The 22,185-nt window shown below is 40.7% G+C and overlaps 1 long non-coding RNA gene across 1 annotated transcript; it reads left to right on the plus strand.

The window, feature by feature from the left end:
* Positions 1-7,672: 7,672 nt before the first annotated feature.
* LOC121674707 lies at positions 7,673-20,343 on the plus strand. Its single transcript, XR_006019792.1, has 2 exons — positions 7,673-17,939; positions 18,019-20,343. It is a non-coding gene; the product is annotated as an uncharacterized LOC121674707 (long non-coding RNA).
* The last annotated feature ends 1,842 nt before the right edge of the window (positions 20,344-22,185 follow it).

Below are 22,185 nucleotides of genomic sequence, written 5' to 3' on the forward strand. Positions count from 1 at the left end.
AGAGACCTTCCTGACAAACCATATGGCACATTTATTTATAAAGTTGGGTACTTTGAGATGTACTGCCTGAGAACACACTTGTCAAACACTTGTGTGGTCTACAAACACAAAATAGTCTTAATATGGTGGGAAGTGTAGATAAAATGCAGTCAGGCTCCAGCTCCCTTCCTGGCTCCAGCACAGTGCCACTGAAAGGAGCCATTCAGCCTATCCAACAGCTGTATCACCAGTCAGATGTGCTAATTCCAACCCCTCCTACTCCTCTCACCCCGGTCATACCTACTGCTATCAGTTAGGAGTCACTGCCACTCTGAGCTCCCCTCCAGCCTCTCTGACTGCAACAATCCCTGAAGCAAATGGGATTGCCATCCTGGAAGTCAATGTGCTGCCCAGGCCATGTGAGCTGCCGCCATCAACTGGGCAGCGAATTAATTCGTTTATCTGCACTAATGAACTAAGCAGCTCATTAGTGCAACTAAAACAATTATTAGTGTACAGTAAATGCCAGCAAAGCAAAGCTCTGCAGGCCAAGTGCCTCTAACACTGGATTAATGACTGCTCTGCACAATGTGCAAGGAGCAAGCACAATGGAATCCCAGGGATCTTCTTGCTTCTTATTTTCTGCCTATTTGCACAGGTCCCTGATGTCAGGACCCAGAGCATCTTCCTCCCCCCTAAACTTCCAAAGGCTGATCAGCTCTGTGAATAAAGCTGGAGCTGCCTCAGTAGCTCTGCTAAGATATCTTGGGGAGAGGTTCCCCCCTTCCCCCCCTTCCTGCCCTCAGCTCCCTTCTAAGCTGAGGCTCTCACCCTCACCCCCTGCCTGGGGTCTGTCTCAGCTGTGTCACACGACCATGCCCATTCTTGGCTGTGGATCCCCTTGATCCAAACCCTGATCCACAGACTGACATCCCAGCTGACCTTGGCCAGACCCCAGAGGGACCTGACGTCCTCAGAGGCAGTGGGACAGGCAGGGCCTGGCTGACAAGGAATGCCCAGAGCCTGCAGCTCCTGGTTCCCCAGGCAGCCATCAGCCCACACTGCACTTTGATATTTAGATTTAGTAACTGTATGACAACTTTATGTACTGGGAAATAGACATTTCCTAAATGTTTTAGAAAATCTCAAAGTAAGAAAACTAAAAAGCACGCTATATAGACATGTATAGCTACCCAAGGAGCAAAGGCATGTACCTCTTAATTGGGATTTTAAACTTCGAGAATCAAATAGTAGCTCAATTGCAACTCTTAGCATCTTAATATATCCACCTGGAGAATTAAAACTTATAGAGAATTAAAATTTATTTCCTATCAGAACAAAACCATGGAGGCTGGGTTTGTTTCCAGTGGAAAGCTATTGTGACTTGCAGTCAAAACATGACATCCACTCCATCAACCATCTGAACTGCAGGCAGCAGCAGTTCTATTCTAAAGAAAGCCATCTTTCCATTAGCTTTAGTTGTGTGGGCAAGGCACTCTAAAATAGCTGCTCTTCCTGGTGCATCAGGGTCACAGCAGAGTTTTTCAGAATGAATAGCACTGTAATGGGGCCATTTCTGTTTGCCTTCCTAACAAAGTTTCTCAAAACATGTTGTGCACAAGAAAAGTCAAGCAGTTCTTTACTCAATGCCAGTAGTACTTTTTCTCCTGCTCACAGATTTAGGCAGTTTGCTTGCAACCTTCTCAGATGATTTCTACTCCAGGAAGATCAGTGGATATTCAGCTCTTGCTTTTCACAGAAGAGCTGGGAAAGCACAATTAAAAGGAGGGGTCAACAGTGGAGAGTACCACAGAAGCTGCAGGCTTTGTAAATAGTGTGTAAGGGACTGCCTACCACTGCTGAAATGCACTCTAATTCACTTTGGAAACCGAGAGCTCATTCCACACCTAAAACAAGTCAATACCCTCATAGCTCAGCTAAATTGCATTGGTTCTGTTCACACAGTGCAGGATTTGATGACAAGCACCTCACAGCAGCCAGAGGGGAGCTCGCTCAAGGGACCTGCTTTTCCGACTCTCCACTTCCTGATAGCAATCCATGGCCAAGGCACCTGTACTCCAGAGGGTCCAGGTTATCCCAACACTGCTCCCTGCTGCATCTACATAGGGACCTCTGTCTGGGTCCCTGTCAGTGCCCGCATAAGTCAGTCATGAGCCTTTGCCCCTTCCAGATACTGCAGCAATTTCAGATTAGGCATTTTTGTCAGTGGCAATCTGGTCAAAGACAGCTTGGCAAGTCCTGTTTTATTGCACTGATCCTCTTGAAATCACAGAGGATCTATCAGTAAATCCTATATAGGCACCCATTTGATTTTAGCATCACCTCCACTGAAAGTCATGGGAAGGTCTTCATGAGTTTCAACAAGTGCTAAATGTCCTGTCACCTCAGATCTGTTACAGTTCTGAACACACGAAGGTGAGGGCTGTGCTGTCAAAATCACCATGGGTGCCAGAAGAGGAATGCAAATTCCTCAGTCACTGGGTCACCACAGCACCATCCACACAGAAACTGGGAACGTCCTGGATGCAATACCTAGAGATGTTACAGGTGCATACATAAGCACCGTGTAAAAGCCAATCAGTGCTGCGAGCAATAGGCCCAGAAGACCCCAAAAGATTCATATCAACACTTTGAAATCCATCAGGCAGCAGCCATATGTTGATTGTCTAAGTACTACCAGGTGTAGAAGACAAATTCCAGAGTGACACAACAAATGAAAAAATGGGGCCTCAACATAGACAGAAACAGCAACACTTTTCACATTACTGTTTGCACTAAAGGCTCATTAAAAAGGGAGGAAAAAAAGCTTGTCAGACATAATGTGAGAGCACCTTCAAAGTGGGTATCTTGGACAAAAAAAGCATTAAGAGTATTTGAGACAGTCTCAGAGCATGCACCAGGAACTGCAGGCATTAACTTCATTTCAGATTTTTTCATCAGTTACACCTTGGGAAATTGTTCAATTCCAAATGGATGATGTTAAAATACAGTTTAGATAACCATTAATCCAAGTACTACAGATTCATACTCTGTATTTTTATCTATCTTTTGAGTGCAATGCATGAATGATGCCATGCTAGGGTGGCTTCATACAGGTTTTTTCAGAGAATACACTTAGATTGTTCTAGAACACTTGTTCTCCCCCTCACAGAGACACATGGAAGATAAGCAATTTTATTAAAAAATTCTGAAGGGCCACCTTTTTGCTTTTCAAAAGCTTTGAGATCTTAAATCAGATGAAAATTAATCACATGCAAATGTGTAACCATTCCAAGATTCAGCTCACTTCCTTGTATACAGCTGCACTGATTTTTGCCCCCTGCTAGGTAGTCAGGAAATTTCTTTGAAGGTTGCTGTTAATACTTCAGTTAGCATTTTAGGATTTGAGGTTGGGAAGTAAATACATCTTTGAAGCTTGATGTATCAGGTGTGAGGCTTGAATCACAACATGATTAACTTTGTCCATCAAAACAGCCCTGAGCAGTCACACTGAGCTTTTCAACTTGTGGAATGGAAAAATCAAAACAGGATAAAATACTTGACACAGAAGTAATTGGTAATACACTGACAGCACAAAACTTTGAGCCCATACACCTCTCCATAATTCACAATAGAGGACTCTATGAGCTGGGTTAATAAAGGTATGTCCTTAAAGTGAAGACTTAGAAATCAAACTAAAATATGCCCCAGACTAGGGACAGGTATGTTGGAAAAGCCAGGCAAAGCCTCTGTGGTGGTGTTTCAGCTGCCAGGACCTCACAACAGCAACTGCACTGTCATTCAGCACTTCTGAGCTTCCAAGAGGAAATTGTAAGGGAAAAGGACAGCAGAGAGGATAAGAAAGATGAATTTAAAATGCACATTTTATCTTTTTACTCAGAAAACCGGTGTTCAAACAATAACATCTACACTTTAGAGATAAAGGTGAAGCTGCAGAGAAGAGCCAAAATCCATTAGTACAATGAGTGTTTCCAATTTTAGCAGGGACAAGCAGAGCCCTTCCACACAGAGGTTAGCTAAACAGTTATTTTAAGGACTCACTATCCTTAGTGGAAAATTAATAGAGCAAGTGTCAAAAGCCTTTCATGATTTCAAAAATTAGAACAGTCTGTCTCCACTGGGTACCTGTCCTGCATAGAGAGCCTTCACCTACTGAAATGTAGAGTGGGAAGTTTATTCAGCACCTGGAAATTAGCACAGCTGTGCTGGAATTATATCATCCACATCTCAATCACACATTGCATTTGAGGAGTGCACTGCCTCCCTAGAACAACACCATTCCTCTGCTCAAGCCACTGGCACTCACAGCAGTAGAACATTAAAAATACAGCCACTTAGAGAATCACCACACACTTTGGAACCCTCCCTTGCTGGAGAAGGCACAGGCAGTTATTAAATCTGAACAAACAGTGGAGAAAGGAAAGGGAACAGTGTGTGCATTTGCCAAATTTTAACCTAAAGGCAAACTCCCAAAACTGAAGTGTGGACTCCGTGGGGACTGAAGGTTTTGCTAATCCTTTTGGGGGAAATCAGGCGTATTTGAAGGTAGAACAATGCTTACGACATGCATGGCTCAGAGGAACATTTAATGCTTGCTTCTACATCTCATTTGACTCCTGCAAGAAGATGAACAAACTTTTCTGGGTGTTTCTTAGGGAATATTTTATTTATTTATTTTTGCATCATCTCCACAATAATCTGTAGTTTTGATATGCTACAGCTAATAGACTGTTGTTGGTATAATTAATTTAGCTATAAAGCTGTTATTGAAAGTATATTGCACAAGAAAGGGACACTTCACATATCACATGTCTAGATATTCACCTCCACATGCCAACATTATGTACAGCTGCACTTCAAACCTCATTTTGGTTTGATTATGCAAGTAATTTATTCCTAAAACAACAAAACCAGCAAAATCCCCACTTTTTAAAGTTAAGCCTCAAGAAACCTATTTGAAAGTTAACCTTGAAAACAGTTTTACAATTAATTTGAATTAGGTTTCTATTTAGCAGCTAAAATAATTTCCTCTAAATGGCATTATGCCAAATGTGATCTCGATTCCCTTTTCTAGGGGCAGAAAGCTCATGACTATAAAATAAGTGACAGATCCAAAGGCTGTAGTGTGCTGCAAAATGGATCCTGAGGGAAAATAACTTACTGTGGATATGGAAACGAGATACTTTTTTCTTTTTCTCCCCCCTTAGAACAGCAGTAGCTCTGCATCCAGGGGATGCTCTGCACTTCGCTCCTAAATTAAAAAACCCAGGCTGGATGAGCACATGATGAAATTGCTCGATACCGAGGAACGGCACATACATTCTTTGGGATCTTAAAATAATCTCCCAAGGGAACATTGTGGTTCTTCTTTGAGGCTCAAGACTACATGAATGCCAAATGTTTCCATGTACTGACTAATCCAGAGCTATCCATTATTCTGCTGGCCTGCTTCCAGTTCTAAGTCCCTTTGTTTTTTCTTGGCCCACTTGAACCACTTGTTGTCCCTCAGGTTTGCTACACACACACCAGTGGGAACAGGTTTTCCTTCTGGGAAGCTGCCACTAAAAGACATCTTTCAGTGGTCTCTCTTCCTTTAATGCACACAGAGCTACCTTGCCTTAGTACTTTCACTCTGAGCTATTCTAAGCATTTAGGTCCAATCCTGAATGCATTTCTCCATGTGTTACTGTGAGCAGGTGAAATACAAGAATTACTAATTGTTATTCAAACTCATGGAATCAACATTCTCCTCTTTTTAGGTATGACAGTCCTTCAACTCCAACTGCAGTGGCCTAAGTAGTTAAAAAAGTCCACACTATCACAAAAATATGCAACACTGAATAGTGTCACTATCCAGAAGTAACAGAGCTGCTGTGACTCATGAGCTGGGAGAAAAACCATCAGAAGGTAAAGTTTTCAAGGAAAAGCCAGATCTTTAACTGAAACCTTCCATGGAGACTTTTGGGCAGAAATGTCAGTTTCTGAATAAGCACTAAATGCCTGAAACATGATAACTGTAAGCCCAAAATGAAAATACAAGAGAAAGTTCCACTACACACCTCTGATTATGTAAAAGACCAGGGAGAAATGACTTTGAGGCACTTTGATGACAATTCATAGCTGAAATAACGTCACCTAGGGATGAATTGCCTTTATCAAATCTCAGTTTCCCTTGTGAAGATAGGCCTAATTTACTGACCTTCAAAGCACTAATTTCAATCATTATAGTTTCGGCCTGTACATTTCCTATAAAAGAATTTTTGAACTTTAAGAAGTGCATCATTATCATCTCTGCTTGAATCAAAAACACCCCAGTAAAACTCACTTTTGAGCTCCACACTACTTTATAATAATTCTGTAATATTTTTCTTTTATAAGTCTAATTGATTACAAGTTCAAAGCTTTAAAAACTGCATTTAAGACTGCCACACTTCAGTCTTAGCAGATTGTGACTATTTAGGTGAACTGCAATCTAAAACACTGGCAGGGCAATGGCCAGTTAGGCAGAGCTGCAAATATCACCTGCAGTTTGTCAGTCACATCCAAAATACTAAAATCTTTGGAAACTCACAGGAATGTAGCAACTGCTAAAAATTTAAACTGATGTTTGTGGATACACAAACGTTGAAGGTAGGAAATATATTCTGGATGCTTTTATTCCTATCTAAGACATACAATGCTGAATTCTGATCTGACCCTGATCCCTCCTGCCTGCATTATCCTCATGCTTCACTCCTGGTTTCTCTTAAATCTCTGGCTCTTGAGATCTGTAGAGCATTTAGAATTCATTCTCCTATTTCTCCCACACAAATCTTCAAAAGTATCCAATATCCAAAGAATTAAATAAAATCTATTCCATGTGCTATGGGGTTTTGTTTTTCCCACACCATTTGAGTCCTTTTCTCCTTTTCCTAAAATACACAGCAGTCTTGGCAGAATGGAATTGGGATCAAATCCCTTAATTAAAAACAAGCATTTATTCACTTACATTTGGCAAAAAATACCTGGATATTCCCATTTAAGCAACTGCTTTGTGCCCATAAATTAATATAGTCACAGTTAAAATATAGTTTCCTAAGTTCCACTATCCTTCTAAAGATAATGTGATCTATTAAAAAGAACTCTTGTTTCATCAGCAAGGCCTCTGATAGGACAGATTTGCATTGCTGGCTTTCATTTCTCCTTGGATGTTCAGAGGCAACATCCTTCTTTCCAATATTTATTCATTTTTAAGTACTTATCCACAGTGTGTATTGCAGGAACTTGTTTTCATCAGCAAATCAAGCAGAACTGATAGAATATGCAAAAAGTAGACTAAAAGGAAAGCACTGGCATTTTTCAGTACTCCATTCATTTCAACATCTGCATCCAGGATTTCACTGGAGTGGATATTTCTCTTTTCTCCCATGAACCCAGCATATCAGCATGACTATCAGACCCAGATTGCTCATCTGAGAACACACCACAAAGGGAACTAGTGACTATTTGTCTTTAGTAACAATGAAAATTGGATCACTTGGAGCAGTCTGGGATGAATTGTGCCATCCATTTGCAGGAGAGAAGCAATAAAAACTCATTGCTTCTTTCAAAGAGTTTCTGGTTTTCAGAAAACATGGGGTCTAACACTGTCATTCAGTAAATGTGCTATTACATTTACGCAAAAACTGATATTTTCAGTAACACTTATTTTACAGCTGGAACATGCCTGACAAGTAGCCTGCAGAAGCTTTACAGCTCAGAACTTATTGAAGTCTCCAGTATTTTTTTATGTTTCCTTCTCCTTTGTGTCCTTGTGTAACAGACTCAAAGTCAACAGTGCTTGATGTAAAAATAAAATTCAGAATCCAAATTCACAGAGGAGAACATTTGATTTCCAATGCTCAGCCTGATTACCTTTTTAAACCTGGCAAAGAGCCTAATTCTCTTGAGTTTCAAGGAGATGCAGGATACAAAGTGCTCATTATTCACAGGGCATTTTAAAACCACAGTTTATTCCAATAGGAGCTTCCTGGTTGCTCACCCACTCTTGGGCCAGAAGGTGAAAGAGCAATTTGAAGGTCTGGCTGTTCCTATTCTCTCCATGCCCCTGGCTGGTCACCCCAAAAGAAAAAAAGCAGGCAGGAATGCTTTTTCCATGCTTCCAGGTGCATCCATTACTCTCTGGTGGCAGAGAGTGACACAGGCATTTTCACTCCTTCCAAAAAATGTACAATAATTAAAATCTCAACCTGTCACCATGCCTTGCACAATTTCCACGTCCTTTTTTAGCATTTTTCTCCCCTTCAATTTACTGCAATAAAAGTAAAGCATTAAGAAGCTGTGTTTTGACAAGAAAAGTCAAGACAAGACTATAGAACTGTTCCTTTTAAAGTAATTATCAAAGTCCAAATTCATTTTAGCAAGAAAATCTGATCTTTAACCTGGTAATTAATGGAGATGATTCCAGAAAGAGCTCATTTTTCATATAGTACAATGACAGATCTTGTTTCCATAAATGAGGTGAAAAGGCTGATGCTGCCAAGTTTCAGCCAACAAAGACTGTTTAACACCAGGACCTCCAAGAAGTAATTTTATTTCCCATGTTTATGTACAGCTGAATTTTCTCTTGGGCAGAGAGCAGACTGACTGTCAAAAGCTGTCACTTCCAAAATCCAGACACAGCACATTTTGTTATATTTGATTTATTCCCCTTGTTTTCAAAACTAACTAAAAATGCTGCTGAAGATGCAGGCAGATAATTTAGTTTGTAATTTTAATAGTTTCACTTCGGGTTGTATTGTCATTTATAATGCATACAAGGGCACAAGGTGACAAGTTGATTACTTCTCTAGAAGCAGCAAAAGAAACTCTAAACATGCATTGGAGTAACAGCCACCAAGAGTCCAGTACTGAGCTCAAATATATCCCAAGACAAAAACAGCAGGTTATTAACACACTATTTAGTTTTAGTAAGACACATTCCTCATGGTTGAAGTCAAAGTTTCACTGCAATTCAAGACCTACAAGGAATTGTCCCCTAAAGTTCCAACTTCTTAAAACACATGTGGTTTTAAAAAAAAACAAAGAAAAAAGTATCCAATCCAAATGAAAATTTAAGTCTAATGTACATAATGATACTGAGCCCATTGCTTTGATGCCACTAAAAATGGGAATGTTAGAAACCAGTCCACTGCAATCTGTGAAACTCTGCCAAGGTAAAGTGTCTCTGAACAGAGTTCATCAAGGACTCAGCATGACAGATCATTCAATTTACACTGTCCTATAGCAATTGTCTCAGGACTGGAAGAGTCCCATTAAAGTAAGTTGTAGAAGTGATTTCTGCCATAAGGAACTGGGGGAGAGAAGGGGAGAGACATCACTCAAGTATCCAATAAAGAATATCACTGGGCTGCACACTTATCAAGTGAAATAAGGTTCACCAACACACATTTCTCTTACTAAAGCAAAGTCAAGGCAGAAAATTTCCAAACATTAAAAAACTCAAGTCAAATATCTGAATGCTTAGAATGATACTGTATTTTCTGGAACTGATCGATCTTGAAAGAGGTTTAGCCCCACATTAGGGGTTTTTATCCCTGAAGGAGAGTACACTTAAATCTGTTTAATGCACTTTCATGTAGGCATCTTGATCTTACATTTTTAATTGTTTCATGTTAAGCTTTCTGAATAAATCTTAAAACACTTTGGGTCAGATTTTGTGAACTATAAATGAACTCTTTGCATATTTCCCTTCAACATTCCTTCCAGACTCTCTTCCCTGTACTACTCCCGAACTAAAGCAGAGTGCAAATTATATTGAACAAGTCAGGTAAAGGTGATAAGCACATGAATAGTGAAAGGAAACAATCACACAGATGACAATTCCCAATTCTTGCCTCAGCCACGCAGAGATGAAAGGATGGATGTGAAAAGGCTCCCTAGGCAACTTGGCCTTGAGAGGCTGCCTGAACTCCAGCAGTATCTCCAAACCACAATATGATTTGGAGTGATGCTTAAAGTTCAGCATTCTGCCTCCAGCCTGTGATCCTTCCTTTCACAGTGAGGACATCTCTGTGGGTACTCTTCCTCTGCCATACCAGTTCCAGGCTTAAAGTTTGCTCCCTCCCACTTTTACTCTGGCAACATGGAAGAGGCAGGGTAGAAAAGCAGTGATCTCATCTTGAGCCTCTGCACTCCATTTATGCCGGTGACCTACAATTTCAAACATAAAGCAAGTTGAGAAAATCACCTTCACTTTGTACACACAGTCAGATAACGATGTTCTCCCAGACTGATTATCCTCTCAGGAAGCCTGGGCACTTATGCACTCCTGGAAACTGTGAGCACTGAATGCTGCCTTTCTGACCTGGTGGTGTTTCTGCCCCCCCCACATCAACAGATATATTTGCCATAGCACTAGCCCATACAGCTCTCAGTGCCTTCCATTAAGTGCAGAAATGGAAATGTCAAGAAAGCTTATTACTATTTACCCATTTACCCTTGAAGCACTCTGCACTTCTATTTGTCTCTCATTACAAGCTAAGGAAATGCATGAATTGCCTGGTACCTGTACCTTGCAGAGAACTGAATGTAAGGATTCACCCTAAAATGCTACAAATAAACACAGGGTACTGAAACCACCCCCCCCAGGCATCAGCTTAGCATCAGAAAACAGCTGAAGGAAAATGTAAAGGGTCTCTAGAAATATGGATATGGCTAAACAGATATTTGGAAGCAAACCCTCAGTGAAAGGAGACAGAGCCAGCCACTCTACTTGCTGCTATAGATGTGCTTCAGGTTAAAGAGACATTTGGGAATAAAGCCTTGGGAAGAGTAGGACAAGCAAGTTCTCCGAAGTCCACAGTCCTGCTAAAGAGGAAGCACATCCAACACTCATGTATAAGCTTACACCACACAAGAAGGCTCAGCCAAGATCAGTTCCCCCCCCTGCCCCCAGGATGTGGACACCATCACTGGAGGTTTTCAAGCTGCAGCTGGACAGGGGCTTGATGATCCTGTCTCTGCTCCCTCTGCCATGACAGGCTGGACCAGGCTGGAACTTTTGAGGCCCTTTCCCACCTCATCTCTCCTATGACTCAATTATTAAAATAGCCCCTTCACCTCCTCTGAAGCAGAGTATTTTTCCACAGTGACTTAAGGCTTGATTTGTCACCAAGACATTTCAATGCCAGTGTTGCTTCCCTGTCACTTTGAAGAAAAATTGAGAAAGCCTTCAGAGTTTCCAAGACTTCAACAAAATTGCTGTTCAGGATCTGAACTGTGGCTCTCTAGCAGCACCAGCAAGGAAACCAAGCTCAGCCTGAAAACAGAATGCCATTACCAGGGGGCTGATAGCCTAAGGGAGGCAAAATCCACTTAGCAGGAGGTTCTATCTTCAATTTGCCATCCTGTAATCAGCTGTTGACAAACTGTTAATTGACTGGAGCTCAGCATCCACCAACACAAGCAAGTGTTGAGGAGGACATGGGTTGTCTAGCTGGATGCATTCCTAATCTGTCATCACATTTGCAAAGGCTAAGTACACAAGTGGTTCATCACACAAATGGAAATCACCTGCTCCAAGCTGTCATTAACATACTACAGTGCCAGCTAACTGGGAGAGGGGTAGGAAGTACATGCAGAGCAGGAATTTACTTCCACTTCATAAATCAGCCCAGCTTCCACCACACTCAGTGGAGCAGCACTTGGTCAACAAAATACTAAAAGAGAGGAGGGGGAAAAAAAAAAAGGAGCTATCAAGTTCTTGCAGTACTAGATCTAGGAGGCCACAGATCTTAAGCAAAAGCAGGAACTACGTTTGTAATATTAAGCTCACTTCAGTGGTGGAATCTTCTGCTAAAGGATCCAAGAACTACGAACGAGTTCAAACACAGAAAAAATTCACTTAAGTCCATTGCTGATAATTAAAGATAAATTAAATGCTCCAGAAACCCCTGTTGCTACAAAATATTACACACAGGCCAAACTTGTACTCTTTCCTTAAGAAATCATTATTAGCCTGCATTGAGACAGGACCCTAAGTTTGACAGAAATTTGTCTGATCCAGCCTTGCAATTCTTATATTGAAGTTTAGTCAGATGAGAAAGTAACCTGGTCTGAGAGTCCTAAGAGGGAACTAAGGAAAATTCCACAAACTCACTTAATCTTAGCAACTTTTTTTCTCTCAACTCCATTAATTCAGGATGAGTTGGCACAGGGTATTTGCTGTAATTTCCAATTAGTACAGCAGTAATATTAACATTCCTCACTAGGGTATTCTGATACACAAATGTTTTCAAAGGCACTCACCTGTACAAAGCACCAGTGATGCATACAGCATTAGTGACCAGTAGGAATAAAGGGAATATACTGGAAAAATCCCTCAGCTTCTGTTTAGTGTCATACAGCTTGTCAAGTACATCTGAACACAAAAATAAACTTTTAAAAAGCCAGAGTGTTTCCAACCAGCCCCCTGCCTCAGTCAGGGAAATCTTTCCAAATAAAAAACAGGCTGCAAAATTCCTATTAGCAAACACAACACTAACATTTCTCCTCACATGAAGACTAGCCAATGGAAATGGAAGAGCAGTAGGTATTTGCTGTGTCCAAATGAATAAAGCACTGAGATGAAATGCAGAAAACACAACAGAGTTGTTAGAACAACCCAGTGAAGGAAGCACATTTAACTCTGCTCTACTCAGATAAGCTTGAAGGCCTCGGGCTACACCAGTCATTCTCTATTTGCATCAGCTTCACTACCTTTAGTGAGGTATTCAGGACAACAGTATATTTGGGGTGTGCACATAGTATTTTGTACAAGAAGGCCTATTTTGTACAAGAATGGACCTTTTCAAGCCTCTTAAAACCAGATGCTGCAAAAGAAACTGTTTGGTTTCCCTTATCTTCATTAAGATTAAACCCCTCATAATGATACACTCCCCTGGATGCTTTGAGACACCAACAACTGAACTGAGACTACAAAACAGTTCAAACATAGCAAGACATATTGCAAACTGCTACAAAACAGCAAGAGGCACTGGCAGAGGGAAAGGTATTAATTTCCAATCAGAAAGGAAGGAAATTTTTGATCTGAAGAAATATTTTTACTGAGCAGTTATCCATATAAAGTAGAGTTACACACTCCCATTGTTTTCTCATGCCTCATGAAAGCTCAGAAGTCCAAACCTCCTCTCTAACTTCTCTCCTTCTAGAGTGTATTTTACCAACCAATCGTTCCATTTCCTCAGAATAAAAGCAGGTTGACAGCCAGAGCTGTGAAAGCAGCATGGCAATCTTATTAAATATGCCAGGTTTGCTATGCTACCCTGCAGAAAAATACAAGGTGATGCTAATTAGAATCCAACCATAAGCAGCTGGGTGAATCAGATGAATGCTGAAACTGCAACCCTTCCAGAAGCTTTAACTGCATCTGGCCTAGGTGTACTAATACATCCACATTCCTTATCTGATTTCTCCAGGAACCTGCTGATAATTCATGGAAATTCGCTGCTCTGCAAATGGGTGCTTGAGATGAATATGACACCTGCAGTCATACTTTTAGAGCAAACATACAAGACACACAAGAAACTCTGACTATTGACAGCATTAAACATCTCCCTTCTCAGCTCTCTTCTCTTGAGGAACCCTCAGTAATCACCATTCCACTGCAGGCCGAGAGTAGGTTCTTTCAGAAGATTAGTTTGGCCTGCAGTAATCTGTTCCTCTGAACAGCCTATTCTGAAGTACAGAGGCAAATCCCACTCTCTAATCCTGTTGGTTTCAGTGACAGGAGCCTGTGACAAGCACACATCCCAGTATAACAGGATGAAGCAGCTGCCATTTGAGAAGCTTTGTCCCCTTAAACTAAAAAAACCCCAAACAAAAAACTTAATGCAAATTGCCCACATCCAGAAATTTTAAAGCAAGTGCAGATGCTTCCCCATGTTACTAAAATGTCAGAAAAACAGCTTTTCAAATTTACACTCATGTCCTCCACAGTTTCATTTGACCCCCTTGTTTATCCCTCTTCTCACAGTAGGCAGCAGCAAAAGCTGTGCAACTCCTTGAGCAGGGTTAAGGCAGGATCTGAGGAAAACCCCAGCATAGATCTAACCAGAGCAACACCTCACAGGATACTAGCTAAAAATCACAAAATTCATCACCTACCTCAAGCACATCAAGAGGATGAACCAGACACATGGGCCACCATCACAGAAGCAACAGGAAACAAAATTGCAGGATAGGTACTGAAGAGACATATAAAGCACAGCCAGAGACCAACACTCCTATAGCACAACTCCAGTCACCACCCAAGCCCCAAGCTTGAGCTTAAATAGGGCCCAAAGACCTGTGGGAAGGGTGTGGGTGGGGGCCCAGGTGAAGCTGATCAGGACCGACAGAGTTGATTGGCGCTCTCAGGGCTCTGGTGCTGCTGTTTCATTTTAAGTCCCCTCTGTAGCATACCTTTTTTTTTCTTTTTAAAGAAGGTTCTGGCTCTTACTTTGCTGAGAAACAGACTATTTAAAAGCTATCTAGTGCTTTTGCTAGAGACTCTTAGAAAATAGGAATGCAATGTAGAAATAGCAGATTGATGTTGCAGTAACCCCAAGGGAGAGGTTACACTTTCTTTGCAGTCCCCCAAGGTTTGATATTTTGCTTGATATTTTTGTTAAGGGATAGCTGAACCCCAAAAGAAATTCTGGGCCTAGAATACATAATCCTTCTTAGGCAAAAGAAGTAGCCAGTAGCTGTTACCAGCCAAAAAAGTTGTAATTGTCTGGCCTTTTGTTCACAGCATGGATTTTACTGGGAAATACTGAACCACAAGTAGCAGCAAATGGTAGGCAGACAGTTAAGAGGACTTACAAAAATGTCTGTTACGTTTCCAATTGACAGCCCTCTGTTTTAGAGAATGACAGGAGAGGTCATTTCTTAGGGTATGGTGCGACTTGCCTGACTCCCTACAGATCCTTATGGCTATTTTTTTTTTTTTTTTTTTTTTTTTCCTTTTCTTTCTTTCTGCAACAGAAATCACTTGGTTGCATTTAAGAAATTGCTTGGAAGGCTCATTAGTTTTAACATATTTTTTACTTTTCTCTAAACTGCAACAGAGTATTCTTTTCTTCTACCTCAACGAGGCATTTAATTCAGCTTCTTCCTAAACAAGTGTGAAAGGAGGACCAGGAGTGCTGTCAGAAGCTGTGATTTAAAAGGACATGTTTCTTGTGTATGGATCTGTGTTTAAATCAAAATGAAACTATAAATTTATAGTTATAGCTTGCCAAAAGTACAATGCCTTATGAAGCCAAATCAGGAAGTAATCTTCCTATCTCTGTGGCCAAGGCTCTGTCAGTGTTACAAGTGTCAGTGTCTGATCAGCCACTGAACGTGGCTTGTTTCAAGATGTCTTTGGCTTCAGATTTGCTCTCTTGGTGGTTTTCTTTCACAAGTGCATCTCCAAGACAGAAGAAAAACGTCTGCCTGTGGGATTTGAGACATAAACTGAGAAGGCCATAATTTTCTTAGGCTTTCCCATTTTTTCCTATTCATTTATCATGGAAAAAGTCACAGAAATGGGACAACAAAATGTAAAATATCAGCTTAGAGAATATCCATCACTTTCAGTATAGGGCTCTCCTGGAATAAGCCATATAAAACTATGTATTTATACCCATTAGATTGTTATCATACATAATCCACGTATTAGAACTGGTTTACATTGTCCACTTGTGGAGCTGAACAGTACTTAACAGGAGAAGGATGGCAAATGACACTCTGAGCACTTACCAACTTCAACATATTCCATATAAAGCCTGCTATTTCTAGATATCTGCTAATGCATTCTTTGGCAAAAGGGTAGCTCTGAAAGAAACTTTTAAATCAGCCCATATCATCAGCCCACACTTCAGATAAATGTGCACCGTCTATGGTTTTCCTTTTCTTTCAAAAGGAAAGTCTTATCTTTACTTTGTGCCTGAGACTCTTGGTTCTAGGGCTGGATCACAAGTGCTCTGCTCAGGAACGCCCCCAGATCGAAATCAATGATTTTCCTTGTGGGGATCACCTTAATTATCAAACCGTATGTCTGAAAGTTGCAATAGGCTTAAATATTTATGGACACTCTGGAAGCTGCACTTAATTATGGGTTGCTGATTGTATATGTGAAGATTTCTGTGGCCTTGGCAAACAAAAGTCTAGAATTTCACCTTCCTGTAAGTTTGAGTAGCCTTTTCTTTTTTTTGCAGACAATTTGCATTTTAAAATATTTCTGCTTTCATGTGGCTCAGCAACAAGATACAGTTTCTCAGTGGAACAATCTGCAGCCTAATCCAGCAGTGACTCCTCAAGCAAGACTCCTGCCAAATCCAACAGCTTTGCAGAACAGGGACTGCCACAGCAGGCCCATGATCACTGTCCTACTACCTGAAAGACAAGTGCCACCCCAGGTGACAAACTGCCTAAAAGGGTCTTTTGACAGCAGCAGTGTTTGGGCCTCTGGCAACTGTCAGCCCCAGCAGCTGCCCAGTGAGCTCTGGGAATGTTCTGTACCAGATGGAGCCTGGCCTGCAAGCAGTTGTCTGAGTGGCCCATTTTCCTTGGCACCTGTAGAGAGGCATTTGGTCACCAGCAGCAGAGGGGATTCATAAATTACACTAACAGCGTAGGGGATTCATAAATGCACCCTTGCCCAGGCTTATTAATCTGTACTTTTGTACCTCTTTTTGGAGCAGAGGTATTTCTGTGACCACATAAATTACCATGACGTGTAAGCAATCTTTACATTCCATTTCATAGGAATTCTGCAGCCTGGTAATAAAATCACCTTTGTTCAGGTGCCTCTTCTTTCACCTGGATTTTTCATTATGAAAAAGTTATTTTTCTGGACCAAGAATTTTGAACTCCACCTGCTTTACACTACAGTATAGAAAACTTTTTTGATTGACTCCAATTTTCACTCAACTAATTTATCATAAAATCACCCCCCTGATTTTAGACTCTAACTGAAAATGATCTTGTTCTTAAAATTTCAGGAACAATTTGAGATCATTGTCCCAAGAGTAAATAGCCTGAAATGTCTATTGGACACTACTGATGCAAGATAAGTGCTGAGTTAAACTCAGATTATATTGCATGTAATTCTTCTTTCAAATAACTTATTTTCAACAGTCTCTGTGAAAGGGAGAGTGAGGAGAATTACAGTGGCAAAGCTATGGCACAATATAGTTATATAAATTGCATTTCTCACATCAAGTGGGGATTTCAGGAAGTTTCTTTGTCCAGGTAGGTTTTTCCAGTGCCTTGCAACAACCCTGTGCAGTTGTTACGTTGTTTAAATGGTTGCCAGGAAGAAAAAAAACAGGCTGAGCATTAGTTGTCCTTGGTCCACATCATGCCCTGGTAAGTGGGAAAGGAACAGGAGATCTGGTTAAACAGTAGGTCCAGGATAAGGATTTTATACCTGTTTTGAAATACCTGGAGATGAACATTACTTTCTAAAACTTGAAAATTATTAGAGAAGACTGTCCCCATAGCAGCCTCAGAAGACTGGAATACATATCAAGGCAGAATATCCATTAATTGTTCAGATGGGGGGCAGAAATATTATTTTTCACTGCTTTTAGATGAAGACATATTTTCTTAGTGGGGGAGAGAATGGCTACACACTCTGAAAAGGTAGTGTGGACACAGCAATACATCGGAAAATATATATTGTTTCCTGTATACCCCGCTGCTTTCATCAGAAGTTGCTTAATTCAGCACAAATTCAGATAAATAAATAAGGATATTTGCAAAGGTTGGGATTTCTGGAAGCTTTGCTTGAGAGCAACATGCAGTGGGCATCTGGATTTGTGGCTCTGCTGCAATATGTCTTTGAGATGCTTATCCAAAAACTGACTACAAGCAAGGATTTGGCTTAGGACACAACAGCTTTCATTCTCTCAAACTTGCCATCTTGTCAGGTGAGCTTTAATTCTTTCTGCAGGAAGCTTTAATGTATTGCAACCTTTAAAATTACAGCATCTATTCTGTGTGTTACAGAGTGCACAGCAGCTCTTCTGCCACAGGACGTCTGTGAGCTTGGCCTGGGTTTCCATCTGCACCCTTGTTTCACTGCTGAGTTCCTGCAGCAGTCCAAGCAGGCTTCAAATGAGTTTGGCATTCCTGACGTGGGACTGTGGCACTGCCTGGAATGGAAACAGCACTCGCTGTGTTCACAGGAGCCAGGGCAGCTTTTGGATACACAATTCTTGTGCAGTCCCTGCTGAGTGCAATAGGAGATCTCCAGGTCTGCCTGACTAACACAGTTTGATTCACTTCTTTAACACATGTGGCTTCAAGACAGGAGCTGAAAAAAGGTTATTGTTGAAACAAGAAGTCACTGATAGTAAAAGCCATTTCTAAATAATACCCATGACATATCTAACAAGTCTTAGTTGTGTGATTACAGCCTGAATTTTAGATTCCTGTATTGTGTAAGGAAGAATAACTCTTCTTCCTTCAATAGAATTATTTCTGATTTAATTAGGGAGTGCAATCACAATTACTCTGTCAATGTCAGGTTATACTGTAAATCCTGCCCTGGTACACCCATGCCCTTCTCACAACTGATAGAAGGGAACCAGAGGAAAAATGACCACAAGCAGCAACAGGTACAGGAACAGAATTTGGCCACAGCTGTTGGCACTAGATTTACTGCCTGATGAGCCTAGCCAGCCTGAGCTTGCATCATAATCTAATAAAAACCTAATAATACCTTTCCATCTAACTCAGCCACATATATCAGGCTTTGGAGGTGTCAAGCCTAAAAAGAGAATTGTACTCCTGTCTTGAAGGTATTTTTATTGCTGAGAAAAATATGTTGCAAGCAACAATTCCTTACACAGCAGTTCTCTCTCTTTTCCACTTTGGAAAGAAAAAGGTAAGAAAAATAAGCCAAGCAATAAAAATTCACGTTTGATATCAGATCTGTCCAGATCTGATGCACTCAAACCTGAAAGCTTGTTCTGCTATCTCTAGTAAGATCTTTTAAAATCTGGAAAGGCTTGACATGCAGAAAATGAACAGATGCACAGCAGAGGTGGGAGATGATCTTGTGGGAGGTCTCTCTTGCCTTATGCAAAGATAAGGGTGTGGAGGCGTGCCTGCATGGTGGGGAGCTGTGTGGGGAGAGGGAGCCCCCAGCATGCACCTCTTTACAGGACTGAAGGTTACATAAGGCTTGGGAATAACTTCCTCTCCCTCCCTTTGGAACCTTGGGAGAGAGTGAAGATGCCAACACAGAGGCATTGTACCAGGAACAGGCTGCCCTGCACACTGCACACTCATTCTTTCTGTGCCAGCTCCCCTGCTGAGCAGTCACCTCTCCAGAGGCAGCAAGCAAGCTGTTCCTCTTGCTCCCACGCAGGCATTTATGCTTCCTGGACAAGGTGTGCTCTGGTATTATCCCTGCTCCCTGGAGGTTGTGGATACCTCTGGCTGCAGGAAGTACACTGAGCACTGTTGTACTCTGGTGCGCTTCTGTTTCAGTCTTTGGATGACAAACTCCACCTCTGGACATGCAGGCAAGGTGAAAGCAGATTTTTCAGTATTATTTAATACTACAACATAAAGAAGAGCCACTCAGGAAGGTAGGGAAGAACTCTTGGTGCACATCAGCTTCTCTGTATAACAAGCATAAAAGTGAGAGGTGATAGTTTTTGATAATAAGATATATTTTTTAATGCTGAATGCCCTTGATAACTTGTCTCCAAATCTTGGCAGGACTAGTTCTTCACATTTCTGGAGGACAGCAAAACTCAAAGTTAGTCAGAGATGTTCTTGAATGTCACATTCAACTGGATGTATTATGGGGACAGTATCCTGTAAATATGATTTCCTCCTGTCATTGCATACCTACCTTTTGGTGAGTAGTCATTAAATTCACATTAAGTTGGCTCATATGAACAAGAAAGCTCTTTATGTATATTCTTTTACTATTCCAAGGAATTCTTCAGTCTTAGTTTTGAAGCACAAATATGAACATTCCAGGTCAAAAGTCAAAGTTTTATTTAAAAGCTTTTGTTCATTTTAATTGTCTATCAAAGACAGAGCCATGGTGACTTCCCAACAGCTACACTGCTGTGTATTTATTGATTTATCTATTCTAAACTAAACCATTCTCCTTAAATTTAACAAGCTTCATGGTTAATAAACCCATGTGAGAAAATGCATTGAATATGTATTTTTGCTCACATCTTGTTTACTCTCTACTACACTATTTGTTATAAACCTCTTTTAGCATTCACATAGTGAAAAGCATATTGCAACTGTTATTTGTGTTGTTTTGTTAGACACATGTATAAATTAAAATTGGAAATACCAACATTGCTATTGTCTGTGTGATGATAACCTCTTATTTTCTAGTTTTACAAACAATCCAGCCAGAACAAATGCCAAAAGTTTAGGAGGGTAGTTCTGGAAATCCAGTAGAGAACTGGAAAAAATTACGTAGATGGTGATATCAAGTGTATTTTAGGAAAATGAGTGTTGCAGTAATTTATTCTGCTCTAGGCAGTGTCATGAATCCATCATGGCACACAGTGAAAGAAAACATGTCAAGAATGCTGGAATACCTTTCCTTACCACGAGACACCCACACAAACTAATAATAGGACAACATTCAATAAAGTAGAAAATAAACCTGATAGAAACCAAGTTACAGAAAGAATTTTCCAACTTCATCCTCTGTACCACACACCTAAAATCTCTTTAAGTTTTTAACTCCCTACTTTTCCATTAGAAAACCACACTATCAGAGGAGGCAAAATTTTAGTTCAGTTAACACAAAGACACAGAATAGTTTGAGTGGGAAGGGACCTTTTCAACCTCCTTATATAGAAAATAGTGGGAAAACACAAAGCCCTGTCTTCCTCACATCCTTCAAGAGAAACAGGGGTCCTCTGTACAGAGCAAGGGCTGGTCACCAAGATAAATTATCATTCCAGCACGGAAATATTTGTGAGGTGAGTGTCCCAGAACAAGAGAAAGACATTTTCCCCTTCATGTAGATTCACTTGTTCTTTCCACACTGTAGTTGAACTTTACATTTTATAATCAAGATTAAAAGAAAACAAACACTTACAGACTAGAATTCTTTTTTAAAATCAAATGCTGTCTAAAACTTACCTGGGGTTCATCACTACACTTCTATCAACAGCTGTGGAAACCTAAAGTGACAGCTTGATTCCTAAATCTCTTCTGTAGGAGCAGTGGGAGTGTGGCAATTGGAAAACTGTAGCTCTTAAGGTTTGTGCAAAGCCAACAGAGCACCACACACATACAGTGTCAAAGTTGGAGCAGTACAGGTTAACAGAAGCCCACTGAAGCTAAAGGGGAGTAAACTGTGTAAGGAACAGAGTGATTGAAGTAATCCCAGAAGCAAGAGAAGGTCTGGCCCAGACACTTGTTTTCTCTAACTGGCTCTCCTTGCTTTCTCTTTTTATCCATTTCCTAATGGATGTTCCTAACCAGGTTCAAATGAGCTGTACCTTCTCCATCTTGGCAAGCCTGACCTACTTCACAGGGATTAGCAGCTCCATGACAGGTCTCCCCTGGTTTAGGAACATTCTGTTCTCTTTCAGGAATGAAACCAACTCTGCCTTGCTCCTGATCAATGTTTGCCTGAAATGCAAACCTCCTCTATGTTGAAAGTGGCTAGAAATTACTGCTAAATTAGTTACAAAGTAAGTTTTTCTTTCCTTGTTCTTTAGAATTCACAGGAACACTCCCATTTATTTGGAGCCATCATTTTACATGTTGTTCCTTCCCAGCCCCTTCATTTGCATGTTCTTTAATGACACAACTAAAATTATTCACCACCCTGTGCCACCACCAAATAAAACGTTCCTCAGCCTTCCCTTTTGCACATCAGCTCTTTGTCACATAAATGCTCTTAATTTGGCTCCACCAGATCTCAACCCTCTTTTTGCATTGGCCAATTCCTTCCCTAGAGAATCTATAGAAAGATTAGCACGTTTCCCTCAAGTTTCCCAAGTTCTTACTAGCAGCAGAAAAAAAGTCCTTTCTGTATTATCTTCTCACAAGGGAACTTCAGCCAAGTGTGTGTCTTCTCAAATAATTTCTACTGCTGTATTTTTTTTTCTCTTCACTACCCATCCCAGGTCTAAACATTGCTAAACCATCCAATTTTACACTATCCATTTGGGA

The sequence above is a fragment of the Corvus kubaryi genome, unplaced genomic scaffold, assembly GCF_017639235.1.
Source record: "Corvus kubaryi isolate FWS band 111438036 unplaced genomic scaffold, C.kubaryi_AGA036_p1.0 70, whole genome shotgun sequence".
NCBI lineage: Eukaryota > Metazoa > Chordata > Aves > Passeriformes > Corvidae > Corvus > Corvus kubaryi.